The sequence below is a fragment of the Numida meleagris genome, chromosome 4 (genome assembly GCF_002078875.1).
Source record: "Numida meleagris isolate 19003 breed g44 Domestic line chromosome 4, NumMel1.0, whole genome shotgun sequence".
Classification (NCBI taxonomy): Eukaryota; Metazoa; Chordata; class Aves; order Galliformes; family Numididae; genus Numida; species Numida meleagris.
The window spans coordinates 89,811,031-89,825,213 of NC_034412.1; the positions used below are offsets into that span (position 1 = coordinate 89,811,031).

General features: G+C 47.1%; 1 long non-coding RNA gene across 2 annotated transcripts; it reads right to left on the reverse strand.

Annotated features, from left to right (window-relative positions):
* On the reverse strand, positions 10,572–12,135 carry LOC110398632. 2 transcript variants are annotated; one of them, XR_002438506.1, is made up of 3 exons: positions 11,921–12,134; positions 11,503–11,646; positions 10,572–10,722 (listed from the first exon to the last, which is right to left on the reverse strand). It is a non-coding gene; the product is annotated as an uncharacterized LOC110398632 (long non-coding RNA). The 2 variants fall into 2 exon arrangements; XR_002438507.1 differs by lacking the exon at positions 10,572–10,722 and adding an exon at positions 10,740–11,123 and having other exon boundaries at positions 11,921–12,135.

Below are 14,183 nucleotides of genomic sequence, written 5' to 3' on the forward strand. Positions count from 1 at the left end.
GACCAGCAGCCTGCCCTGGGATTGGTGGTGAAGACTGAAAGGTCTCAGTCTCCTTTACAACATGTCCAAAGAGCTGCTGTGTTGGAGCCCCTCAGCAAATTGGGGCCAGCTGTAGTAGTTACTATGTCTTCTCTCTCCTACCCGTTTGCCAACCCCAGTCCAACAAAACAGCATTTTATAGGGCCCATTTGTTCAGCCTGCACGTGCAAGGAGAGACGATGCGCCGGCTCATTCCCTGACTCACCCACCTTCCTAACTGGGATGCACCCAGTTCCATGCAGGACTGAGTGTGGAGCCCTGCAGGAGAGGGCCATCCCGCTGCAGCCCCGGGGAAGGTCACGCTTCCAGGCTGAGAACACCTCCAAAGCCACTAAGCATATTGCAAATCTTTGTCTAAGTGAAGGCATCCTGGAAAGCAGACCTTCATGTTGACTATGTCATAAGTTGGTGAGAGATGACATGATGGGCTCAGGATGCTGTGACCTGTTGAATGTATTTACAAGCTTGTGCCCTTTGAGTGATGCTGCTTGTTTCCTAAAACAAAGTAGCTTTAGTGATACATACTGAAGAGCAGCTATTTCAGAAACCATTAAAACTTGCTCTGTGTTTATGTGCGAAGGCAAAGGAGTTGTTTATTCTCAGGCCAGATTTGAATTGACCTACCAAGTCTAAACCGGCCAGTACAACTAGAAATTTTGACAGCTCCTTATGAAAATGAAACACCACAATGGCACTACGAAATAACAGAAGTGGTGACTACTGAGGAGCAGCAACTGGAACAATGAAGCACTAACTAAGAAAATGTGCTGTCATAGTCTGCCATAGAGCAGCTAGAAAAACCTTATAGAAGCCTGGTAATGTACTGGATGAATGGAGACAGAATGAAGTCCAGACTACAGTGGACATGCTAAATATAGAGGAAAAATGAGATGAGATGTTCCTAGACCAAGCTAGGTAGCTAAGCAACTAACCTACAAAGAGCCAAGCACAATTCACCCCAAATTCTTCCAAGAACTGAAATGAACTGTTAGAGCTGAAATAAATCCTGAGTCACTGAGCAAAATCTCAGATAAAAAGGGAGAGAGGGGAAGAAAAAATAGCCACTAGCAATCTTTTGCATCTATTGTATAAGTACATCAAAACCATACTATGTAATGAACTGGAGAACAGAAAAATCCATGACGCATGCAAGGAAAAAATAATAAAAAAGAACTCAAAAGTGGCTTGTGTAAAAGCACAGGTGAATAATGCTTTTTCATGTCACACAACCATGTTCCAGAAAGCACAAGGAAAGGACTAGAAAAGCCCCTTCAGAAACAATAAATCCATTACCTCAGGAGATAAAACAGTCTGTTGATCTGGTCATGGAAACAGAGCAGAACTTGGGAGAGAAAACTGCAAAGCAATCCTGCTGGCACAGACCCATGCCCATTGCCTTCTTGTTGGCATGGCCAGTGCCTTACCTTCAGGAGAAGTGGGCATAGCTCCTCATGCACAGGAGGTTGCCCCTCTCTCTGGACCATTATATCCCATTTCTCTTCCTGTTCTCTTCTTCCTGATCTTCACATTAATTACTTAAACAGCCTCTCCTGCCAAGTGTTACAAATTTCTGACTTTGGCATTTTTTTCCTCGTCTTCGCAGTGTCGCCCAAGTGCTGAGTGCCTGGGCAGATGCTTGCCCTGACTGACTACGAGCAAGGTAAATCAGATCTTTAGCTGCAGTCGGCGTTCAATAAAAACTCCCACCTCATTTGCCTGCTCACAATCATCTGCTGGGCACTCTAGTCAGCTCCAGAGTGTTGGCAGAGTGACTTTCTGTCTCTTTGCTGCATCAAAAAGAGAGGTCTTTCCTCCTTCCAAGGAGATGCAGCACTCACTAAAGGCTTATGCTGCTCAGAGCTTCGTTTTCCTCACTTTGCTCATGTATCCTCATGCCCTCAACTGGTGTGATGCTCACTGAAGGCACCCATTAGATTCAGCCCTTTCTCTTATAGGTTGTTGTACTTATTTAAGATTTTGAAGATATTGGTTTTTTCTCTAAAACAATCTTTTTGTGCCACTGCTTTTTTTTATCCTCTGATGGCACAGTGACAGCTTTCCTCCTGGATCCCTGCTTGAGCAGTTGGCAGTGGCGAGCAGGATTGCTGCTACCTCCAATAACCATCAAAGCTGCTTCTCTAACTGCTGTAAACACAACAATGCATAATGGAGGGACAGGCAGCAGCAATGGTTACTCGTGGGACACCTGCTCTTTCAATTTAAGTCCTCATTCCTGCAAACTTCAGGGACAGCAAAAGCAAAGAATGGAAAGAATTTGTGTAAAGCAGTTCTCACTGTCTTCTAATCTCAGTTATGCAGAAAAATACATGGGAACAGACTTTGGAAAAAGAGACATACATTGCACACAGCTTTCCACTTCTATCCTTGTGACTGCACATGGAAATAAGGTACAGGTATCCAAATACCTACTGCATCCTCAGCTACAGCCATTCCTGCAGCTCCTATAGCTGTTGCACAAACCCACGTCATCTTAGGAAGCGTTAAGGTACTTGCTTAGAGTGTGGTGGTGGAGAAAAAGATTCTGAAAAGCTCCTCGTGTGAAATATCTGTCAGCCTGGTGGTGCTACTGAAAGGAAATGGTTTGTGATTTAGCTAAGATTTGTGAAAATACACAGGCAGAATTGACAGCAAAATATTTTGATTCAATGAAAAAACAATCCCAGTATGAAGATGCAGTTAGTTTTGGACTACATATAACTGAGGGGGAAAAAGGGAGATTTTTCCTACAGATCAGATATGGAAAGGCACTTGTCACTGACATGAATAATGCCAGTAAACAAGGAAGTCCCTGAATAAATCTTTTGAGGCATGGATCTTTAGGCTGATAAAAGTTCAACTGAAAACACAGTATCTCATTTCCACTAAAGTATTCTCCATTCAAGACTTTTGGCTCATCTAAGATAAACTGAAGCCAGCAAAAACACTTCCATCTTTTTCCACATGTTTTAGTCAGGAACTTTCTGAGGAAGATGCGTAACAAACCTAGCATATGGAAGGCAACAGGCACATTTCTGGCTCTGCAGAAAATCTAGCCGGGTCTGGAAAGCAAGCAGGAGAGAGAACCATTTCTGCAACGATTTTACAACAATAGCTGACTGCGTATCCATTCTTTTCCATATTTAATAATATTGACCCCTTGTCCCTTCCCATGCCACTGCTTATTGTATTCAATTATTGGCTGAAATGCTGCTGCAACATAAATAAGCGATCAATAAATAATGAGAACATCCCTAGTAAACACCATAAACAGAAGTGCCAGACTTTTCACAGACTTTGGCTGGGTTTAGCAGTTCCCTGTAGTCCTCTTCTGTGCCCTTCTGGGCTGCACAGTGCCAAAGGACTCCACGACTTTGTCTCAACCCTTGCTAAAGTACTGGCAGGAAGTGCTGAGCCTGCCTGACTCCTCTTAATGACAAGGGTATGGCCAAAGGCACTCAGCAGGTTTCAAGAGATGCTCAGCCCCATGCAGGATTTGGCCTTGATATATTGCAGCTGTGTCATGATCAGAATAAATCTGTTACCAAGTCATGGACACTGCATTATCCTGGTGGAAGGAAAAGCAAAAAAAAGGGGAGATTATGCATGTCATGCCATGCCGTGCCACACCACATCACATCATGCCAAGCCATGCATGACAGGTCATACCATGCCACGCCATGCCACGCTATGCAATGCCACACCATGCCATTCTATTCCATGCCGTGCCACACCAAATCATACCATGCCATACCACGCCATGCCACGCCACGTCACGCCATGCCACATCATACCATAGCACACCACACCATGCCAAGCCATGCCATACCGTACAACACCGTACCATGAAGTAGTTCATTTTCACTTTTCTTGATAGTTTGCATTTCTCCTGACTGCTTTGCACAGATTCTGCGGACAGTGACAACAACTGTGCTTCCAGCATAATCTGGAGCATAATCGAACAGCAGCAAGATTTCCATCACCTGTCCTCTTCCCAAGGGCATGCTGTCATTCCAGTTTGGTGTCCTGGCACCCTGTCCTGGAGCACCCAGCAAGCCTCTTCCCAAGTGCAGGCTGTAGGCTCCCTCACCTTGCTTTCAGACATGCCGTTGCCTGGACAACATTTCTGCTCTCAGCACCGGCATCAGCCACACACACGGACAAAAGTGACTGTGCCCCAGAGATCACCTTCCCCGGCTGTAACAGCAAAGGCCCAAAGTGCTAATTAAAAATAGATCAGAGCAGAGGGGAGCCAGCAGCCTTCAAGCCTCATCAGAAATGTCTGAAGCAAAGGCTTTGGACAACATCAGGGAGTGCTGACTAAGTGATCCTGTCCCCAGGACTTGAACTGAAATGAAAGCCACAGACTGGAGACTGACTGCTCGGGCTAATTAAGCTGAATCACTGTGAAATTGCTGTGAGATTAAAAATTCACTGTGAGGTGGGTAGTGGAGGCACAGCAGGGTCTGTGCAAAGGACGCCCTTATAGAGGGATGAAACCGAGGGCTGTACCGAAGGCAAAATCCCACTGAGCGACAGCAAGCGTCCTTAGAAGCATCGGGTGGGGGATGAATAAGTCCTCGAGTTGGGTGGCAATGCTCGGTCCCTACAGAGAGCTGAGGACAGACGCCAGTGGTGCTTAGCACCGACACTGGCTGTGCAGTGCCACCAGGTGGCAGTGCCTCAAAGCAGTACTCGGGAAGCAGCGGCAGTTGTTTATTTGTATTTAACTAACTCGGGCAGTAATTGGTGAGATTGCATCAGGAGAGGCAGAGGGCCACCCAGGCACCACAGTGCTCGTGGCAAAAACGCACGTGCCCCTACAGCCCAGACTTGGTGCCACTGTGAGCCACAGACAGCACTCCCCAGCCCAGATTTCCTACAGTCCCGATTACATTTCCAACTGCAGGAGTGATGGCAGATGGTTAGCTAAGCCCTAGGCTGGCTTTTGATTTTCTCTTACTTTAGAGAATAAAAATCAATGAGGCAGGCTCATTTCTGACTCTAGCTCACCTCACTTACAGATCCTCAGCACAACAATGCAGCAGGAGGGCATTTATTCGAAAACAGGTATTTCCTTTTTCAAAGAATCATAAAATTGTTTGAGTTGGAAGGGACATTTAAAGGCCATCTGGTCCAACTCCCCTGCAATGAACAGGGACACCTACAGCTCAGGCAGGTGCTCAGAGCCCTGTCCAGCCTGATCTTGGGTGTCTCCAGGGGACGGGGCATCCACCACCTCTCTGGGCAACCTGTGCCACTGTCTTGGGCATGGGCAGGGAATGGGAATCCCCACAGTGAGGGAAGAGGGATGCTCACAGGAGGTAGCGCTGTCCCTGTTGTTGCTCCACGTACTGCAGATTCCTTTTGTGGCTACAAGCAAAGCACCCTGAACTCCACCCACACTCAGACTTTTTGGTGATTGTGGGTTTACACTTAGAGGGCTTTGTGCTTCGGTTTTATAACTGAAAAAAAAAAAGGGAGAGAAAAGCAGCACACCTTGCTCTCTGGATGCAGGAAAATGTTTACAGACAACACAGGGACAGTGGCCATACAGACACTTGCAAAGGACAGCCCACAGGGCAGGTTTATCACCAGGGGGCTGATTTGTTTACCACCAGTGCTCTCGTAACATCCACCTTGTGTAGAAGGTGAATGCTAACAGAGGCAGCTCTGTTTTTTTGTAGTGCTTGGATGACACCAACATCTCACTTTCCTTATTGAAAAGACCACATTTAAATCTCTAACAGTTACTTGTCATCTCTGGATCATCTCTCACCACCAGCTCCCTATTTCTTCTGCAAAAGAGCCAGAGAATATTTTGGAGGGAACTATGGGGAGCAACAATGAAAAGAATTTCTCACACTTACACAGCAGAAGCAAACTTCCTGTGTAAAAGCCATGCTGGGCCGGATTGAACCAAACTGTCACGTGATGGACATCGAGTATGGAACACTGGCACAGGTTGCCCAGAGAGATGGTGGATGCCCCATCCCTGAGGACATTCAAAGTCAGGCTGGACAGGGACTCTGAGCCCCTGCCTGAGCTGTAGGTGTCCCTGTTCATTGCAGGGGAGCTGGACTAGATGGCCTTTAATGGTCCCGTCCAACTCAAAAGAATCTACGAAATAAACCTTTCTCCTACATCAGGACTACCAAGAGTCATGCTCTTGCTTAAGTCCACTCCTTTCTTAGCAAACTGCAAAGTAAAACCAAAGTCAACCCACCCTTAAATTTTGTACTGAAAAGCAACAGGTAGGGGAAAGATCCTCAGCACCGACTGTGAAGATCCATCATCCTTAACTATCTCAGTCACCCATATATGCAGCTACACGCAGAGCAAGAGAGGCAGGAAATCCAGCCCAGCGACGTCCCACTCATGGGAATGAGAAGTCTCCTGGATACAAACAGGGAGCTGAGCACGAGCAATTGGCAGCACACTGCAGAGTGACACGAGTCAAGTTGTTTAAGGAAATAAAGCAGTGAGGAATGTCAAAGCCAGCCATTGTCTCCTCCTGGAGAGCTTCCTGCTCTGCAGGCACTCACTGCTCGTCTCAGCTTTCGGACAGAATCTAGCATTTCCCCAGTCCTGGAAATGGTCCTATCTGGATCTGCGTGACATGCAGCACAAATACAAAACCTCCTTCTGTAGAGGCACCTGGTTGGATTTCTAATTTTTCTTGCCAAAACATCATCTTCTGCATGGTCTAGAGGAACTTGGCCCATCACTGCAACATGACATTCTTTGGAGCACCATCAGAGATTTCCAGGTCTACATCAGCTGAGCAGCCAGCAAGCTTCCAGTCCCCTTGAATATCTCCTAAGCAGTCAGCTCCCTGAGGGAAGAGATTTAAGAAGAAATTGGCATGCAGTGAAGCTACTCCTGTTTGTGCTGCCACTGTCAGTGAAGCGGCTGTGAGCTTTTTCTGTAAAGCTGCAGGTCTCTGCGAGCATTTGGACATTTGTGCCTTTTTGTTTGTAGAGGACAGTGCCCAGAATAACGAAAAATCAGTACGCCTCATCCCCAGCTGGGTGCTAAAGAGAGTTAGAGTCTCTATACATCGCTATTTTACCATTTCCTCATGGTGGTCTACGCCCTTGGAATCTCCTTCTGCTACAGTACACTGGGAATTTGCAGAATGTTCCAAAACAACATATATCACCAGTAAAACTGGTTGGTTCGCAGCAGATATCCAGGTTAAGACCTGCTCAGTGCCCCCAGTCAGGCTTTACCCATCACTGCAGCATTTGTCCTTCAAGTTGGGCAGCCCCTTTTCCCTTCACTTTCCTTGACCAGGTGATGTACCAATGGCTCCATCCTTCCAGACCTGACTGTGAAACAGGATATGGAGGATACCAGCTCCTGTCCCAAGGGTGCTCCTTCCATCTTTGGCACCGCCACAGTAAAACGTAAAGCCGCAGGACGAAACTTATCATAGAATCACAGAGTGGCTGAGGTTGGAAAGGGCCTCACAGCCCCATCCCCTGCCATGGGCTGGTTGTCTCCCACCAGATCAGGCTGCCCAGGGCCCCACCCATCCCAGCCTTGAGCACCTCCAGAGATGGGGCATGCACCCTCATCCCTGTGCTCCACTCCCTCTGTGGGGAAGGAAGAAAGGCTTTCAGTGTAGTCCCACAGTGTAGCGTAGCCCCACAGGACATACAGGCGTTCTTTAGACAAATCACCAATGTGGAGAAAAGATTTGGATGCTGTGGGAAGCCTTGACGCATATTCAAGCAGACAGACAGAAGTGAAGCAAATATTGACTGAATACTTGTGACACTGTCTTGAAAAAGCTTTCTGTGGCTCAGCATGACACTCTATCAGGCCATGCTTTGCTTTGAGGTTTGTGGCGCAGAGACATTACCCCAGTAATACCATTTCAGTCTAGAAGTGTCTACAAAATGTATTTACAATTGAAAAAAAACGGAGAAGAAAATCACTGAGAGAAACCTCAGGCATGTTACTGTGGCAGGATGATAAAACACAGAATACATGAGAAAATAGGATTTTAAACATCTTTGACATTTCCACCTGAGCTTTCTAATGTCTGCACTGGTATAAGGCAGGGCTCCCTGGCACAGACGCAAGTGCCTCCTGCTGTGCAGGATTAACACAGCAGGCATGGAATTCTCCCAGGCTATGCAGAAGTGCTGCCCGAGTCTGCTGGCTAACCACCATTGCAGGCTGTGTCCTACCAGAAATGTGGGAGCCTTGCCAAGGACCTTATCTTAGCACAGGGGAATCATGCACCAACACTTGGGATAAATATTCTAATGCCCAGAGGAAAAAATGCTGACTCCCTATGGCATGCAAGACCTGTGCTGAGAAGTGGGGTTATTAGAAGGCGAGTACAGGGGCTTGACTTGAGGAAGGCAAACGGGGAAAATGAATTCTTACATTCAGCTATGCCCTCCCTGTACACAGTGTGACTGGGGAAAGCAGGACCAGTCAATGCAAATTTAAGTGTAACCTTCACTACAAGAAGCTGTAACAGCAAACAGCCATAAAGCTTGGGCACCGACTGATAATAAAAACAAACCCCAAAAAAATGCTATGAACAAACCTTCCTCGGGAAGTGCTCGTATAACTTGTTTTGCAAAATCATTTTCTGTGTTTCTGTGCATGTTTGGGATTTGCAGCGCCACAGTTGGGCTGTGTTAAGCTTGAACTAGCCTACACAGCACATGGGCTGAGCAGGCAGATGGCTCCGGGAGGGACGAGGACAGAGAATACCGCCATAAGGAAGGAAAAACGCGTAGGAGCTCAGTTTACAAACCAGTCAAACCAACCCATGGGCTATAAATCAAGATGAAGTTAATGCGCCTTACTTCAAGAAGGCCCCAAGCATTGAAAAAAATGAAGTCTGACTGAACTAATGAGACTGATTTGAACATAATGAAAGCGAAACTTGGTGTTGGTGTGACAGCAGAGCGTTGCCAAGAGCGGTCTTTGTGAGATGCGTTTTATTGGAGATGTGTTAAATTGATTCTTGGCTTCGCTGAGCGAGGGATGTTCACGGTAGGAAGCTGATCCCAAATCATCTGACATTCCTGGAGCTGTCTGAAGCTGGATACATGGAACTACGGCTGAAGCAAAGCAGCTGCTTTTTGTTGTTTGGTTGGATGCTGGGAGGAGTGAGGCTCCACACTGCACTGAGCGTGGGTGTGCTTGCTTGGCTTTGATCACAATTCTTCGCCACCAGCACAAAGATCTACCTAATATTCATAGGATCACAGAATGGCTTGGGTGGGAAGATGCCTCAAAGTTCGTACAGTTCCAACCCCCTGCCACCGGCAGGGCTGCCGACCACTAAATCAGGCACCAGATCATCCAAGCTGGTCTGGGATCTTTGAAGAGAAACATTTCATCTCAGGAAGGTTTTTCTTCTTAATCCTAGATAAACAGAGCATCTGGAACTTAAGGTGGAGCTTCAACCTTGAGCAAAATACCTCAGCCAGAAAAATGTGTTAAATAATTAGCTTGAGGCATCTGCCTCCACCCCGTGGAAGTTTCAAATCCCTTATTTGAGACATCCATGCTCTTCGTAATCTCTGTAATCTTTAAGTAGCATCAGGTTATGAACAAAGAGCATCTGCATCAGTGCAGTTAGACCTCTTGAGGAGGTCACCCCAACCACAAAGCAGCACCTCAACCTGCGCCCTCTAATGGGCCAGGGAGGGGTCATCTACACCGACTGGATGGCTAAAGCAGCCGGCTGCGGCACAGCAGCCTCCCCAGACCCAAAGGGAAGGACAATGCAGCGCAGCCAACGCCTGGGAATAAACCTGCACCCACGAGCAACAGACAAGCGCCTGTGTCCCATCCCCGGGCTGCACGGAGGCCACAGACCTCAACGTGCCAAGGGGCTTCTCAGCTAAGGCCAAACGCCAAATGCCATGACACGCACCCCGAGTACAGGGCCGTCACACCAACAGGCCACCAGCAGGCAACAACGCCGAGCAGCCCGAGGAAGAGGGGCGGGGAAAACGGCACTACCCTGCTTACAGGGTGGCCGTGGGGTCCGGCGAGCTCCGTTTCCCACTCGGGTGCAGAGAGGTGGCTCGCGCCCTCCTTACGGGGGGCCACGCTCCCCAGGCAGCCAAAGGAGCAACAAGGCAAAAGGCCAACTACAGCAAAAGACCCGAGCCCTGCTTACAGGGAGGTCGGCCAGCACACAGCCGGCCTGGTCACCCAAGGTGCCGGCAACGCTCTAGCGCAATATGACTATGCCCCACTGACGGGGAGATGCTTTTTGCCCAGAACGCCTCTCCCTTTCCCCCAGCTGCAGTCTTCTGCCTCCTCTTCCTGCCTCCTCTTGTCTTGCAGTTCCACGCGACGCTCCTTCTTCCTTCCGCAGCAGCTCCTGAAAATGAAAGAGCTCACCGTCACACCTGAGCAGCACCAACTCCCCCGCCTGCAGCAAACCGGGAACCCAACAACCCCAGGGAGCTGCACGCACGGCCACCTGGCCAAGGACGATAGTTTTGGTGAGAAATTCTCTCCCTTTGGGTCTTCCTAGCCCTTTTCTTTTCTTATTGCTGATTTCTCACTTGGGTTCTACCATCCGTAACTCAGGAAGAAGACTTTATCTCCAATGTGGTGTTCGGAAGCGGCATTCCTTTATTCCTCACAATGGGCAACAGGCAACTTTCTAAGTAAGCACACCTCCTCTGAGTCCAGTTTCTGCATTTATTCAATTAAGACAAATAGTAAATTTCAAGGTCTGATAGATACGTGCTTATGTCCCTTTGAGCATGCTCAGTGGTACTTAGGGTGGTCGAGTGCACACCTACTTCTTTCACCATCAGGTTAATCACTAAAGCCTTTGGCTCACATTCATTCCCTTTTCCCCAGTTAGTAATATTTCCACTGCTTACTAGGCAACTGTAAGACACTTTCTGAAAACGATTTATTTGGAACTTGAGGAAAACATCCTTGCACACTTTGAACAAACAATGGAAGTGTTCTATTGTGACTCCAGTACTTCTTGCAAGGCAAAATCTTTTGACGTAGAAGATCCAACTATCTATTACATCCCCAGTGCAAGATTTTTGAGGAAAAACAGGACTGTTCACCTATTAAGGCTGAAATGGAAAGTTTTTTTTTTTAACTATTACTAATGGGCTGCTTTTGTTTAATTAATATATTGTTTCTTAAACTAATATGCTAATCCGTATTGCCATGCAAGCCAACCTTTGTCAGTTCCCATCAATTCATCCTTCTCTTCCAGCATTCCCTTTTAAGTTTTGAAGAACAATTTCTGTGTGAGTTTTTCAGCTCCCTACGTTTAGTGCCATGGGTTCTGTCCATGGAACTGCAGCATTAAGTCTTGAACTCGCAGCGCATTACATGATGTTATGATGTATAACACCCATAACAAATAATCATAAAACTACAACACCTTTATTTGACAAGATGCGTTTTCCATTACAGGTAAGTTTTTTTGGTTGTGTTCTACTTTACCTTCCTTTCCATAGGGCTTCATCCCCAGCTTTCTCCACCACTCCAGCACTTCCCCCTTTCCGTATTAGCTCCTGTCCATGGACACGTCAAGAGGTTTTCTCTCTGATCTCCACCACTTCTTTTTGAGAGATGCAAGTATAATCCCTGTAGATCATCCCTCAGAATAGACCTTTTTTACTACTGTTGCTTGCCATCCGTATGCAAGCATCTTACCCCAGGCATAGGAGGTGGATTACCACCTCCCCTCCTCTGCCAGCCCCGCAACAACAGCGAGGCTGCTTAGCATTGTCCCGTACCATCCTGAGCCACGACGCAGCTTACCGCCTCCCCCTCCCCGCGGCTCGACGCCCGCACCGCCCCCTCACGGACCCGACCGTTACCGCCCATGGCTCGATGCCCGCGCCACCCCCTCACGGACCTGCCAGCTCCCTTCCCTCAGCTCGCAGATCTGCTTTCTTGCTTTCTTCCCGAGCAGTACCTTCGCAGCCACACCCTGAGGCGAACATTTGTTTCCTCAGGTGCTGCCCGTGCGCTTTATATAGGTGCACCGGCTGCCCGCCAGCCAATAGGAGCGCAGAACGCCGCCGTCGCTTCCCGCCTTTTGCTTGCAGCTGCTCTCGCTTCCCGCCTCGTCCTTCCCGCCCTTTCCACCTGAGGTGATGGGGTCGGGGTCACCTGAGGGGCACGCACCCCGCCCAGTCGTTGCCGCCCGTCCCCTCACAAAGCAATTACCTGGCACAGCTGGGTGTGGGGGTCTCATTTCTTCCATTTCGGTGTTTGACAGTCTCATGAACATTAGGTGTTCCTTCCAAGGCAGAAGTTGCCCATTACTTTAATTAAAAACTTTTTTGTTGTTGTTGTTAATGAATTACTCCTGTCTCTGCCTTTACAGAGAAAATCCCATCTGAATTCAGAAATATTGTTACAGAGAGAAAAGGATGAAAAAAGCCAATGCCCGATTTATGAAGGATATAATTTATTTACAAACTCAGGCTGTTCTTGTTTTGTGGAGTTGCTTGTATTTTATGGTTTATTTGCACACCATGGTTGGGAATGCTGATCTAAGTGCCTGGGGCGCACTGAGGGAAGCGGAGTTGTCTTCAGCAGCATCTACAGAGGTTGCTCTGAAAGTAATACCTCCTGTTTATTTTCATGGACACTCCAACAGATATAACGTGTAGAGTAACTGTTTGACAGAGCAAATTCTCAGCCCCAGAACACTACTTTTCAACACTATTAGCTACGCCTTTTTGTGAGTGATGAACAAGAGCCATTTTTTCAGACTGCCCTCCTGCTGCCATCTGCCACACAGCAACAAAACGTAATGGAATATTGGTGGGAAGGTTCACCCCCTCGAGCCACGCCACCAACATCTGCCTCTGACGTCACAGGCCAACAGAATAAAATAGGAGGCATTACTTTCAGAGCAGCCCTCATAAAATATGTAATATTGTTGATGTATGTAAGTTACAAAACTTATTTTATCTGTTAATATTTTTTATTAAAAAAAAAAAAAGAGGGCAACAAAAACATAAAAGCAGTGGGGTATCTCACCTTGTTTTTGTGAAACCAGTGCGTCAATCTTGTTTGATGGCAGTGGTGGCATTACTTAGCGAGCTCTCAAGGTGCTCAGAAGACATTTCTGTTGAAATTTTACTTTTTCTGTGCTTCATCCTTGACAGTAGTTGTTCACAAATGGATGTACCACCAAAAAGCAGTGACATGAATAAGGCATGACTGTGAAGCGAGGATATTTATCTCTTGTAAGAGAGGGCTTATAGAAGTCTAGTAAAGAGACATGATCACATTTTTTATTGCAACTCTATACTGCATGAGAATTCGCAAGAAATGTATTTATGTTGACTGAAAATGGAGTCAAAAATAAACTGAAAAACTGATTATTTTTTGGCAGTCTTGAAATGTATTCTCAAATTCATTTATCAAAACAGAAAGCAAGGCTGCATATTTTTCACTGTTCACATGGCCCTGTTTAGTCAATGCACCAAAATCCATAACACTGTTTGCCTTGAGTCAGCACTGCACTGGGCCCTCTCTTTGTCCTGGTTTCAGACCAGAAGGGGTTAATCGTGCAACAGTGTTCAGTTGGTGCTGAGCAATGAGTACACTCCCCATTAGAAGACTCTCACGGTGTTAAGCACATACCTAAGGCAAATGCAGAGGTCATTTGTGAAGAGATCTCTGTCACAGTGCCCAACACATAGTCCTCACACTTTGCTCTGGCCTCCCTTTCTTGGCTTGTTGCTTTATTCAGAGCCTGACCAGTATGGGCGAGGTGGCTGGAAGAGCAGCCAGGTATGGCTGGAGTCATGCTGACAGGTTGAGGAAAGCATTTGGTGCAGGCAGTTGAGATGGTTTTGAGCTCAGGCTTTCATAGAATCATGGAGTTGTTTGAGTTGGAGGGGACCACCTAGTCCAACTCCCCTGCAGCAAAAAGGGACACCTGCAGCTTGATCAGGGTGCTCAGAGCCTGGTGCAGCCTGACCTTGGATGTCTTCAGGGACGGGGCATCCACCAGCAATCTTGGAAGCCCATTCCATTTATGATAAAAACTTTTTTCCTTAGATCCACTTGTCAATTTTAACTACGCATCAGAAAATTTTTAACACTCACCTTTTTTCACTCTAACGCTTCTGTTCTCCCCATATTCTCATGCTGGGGAG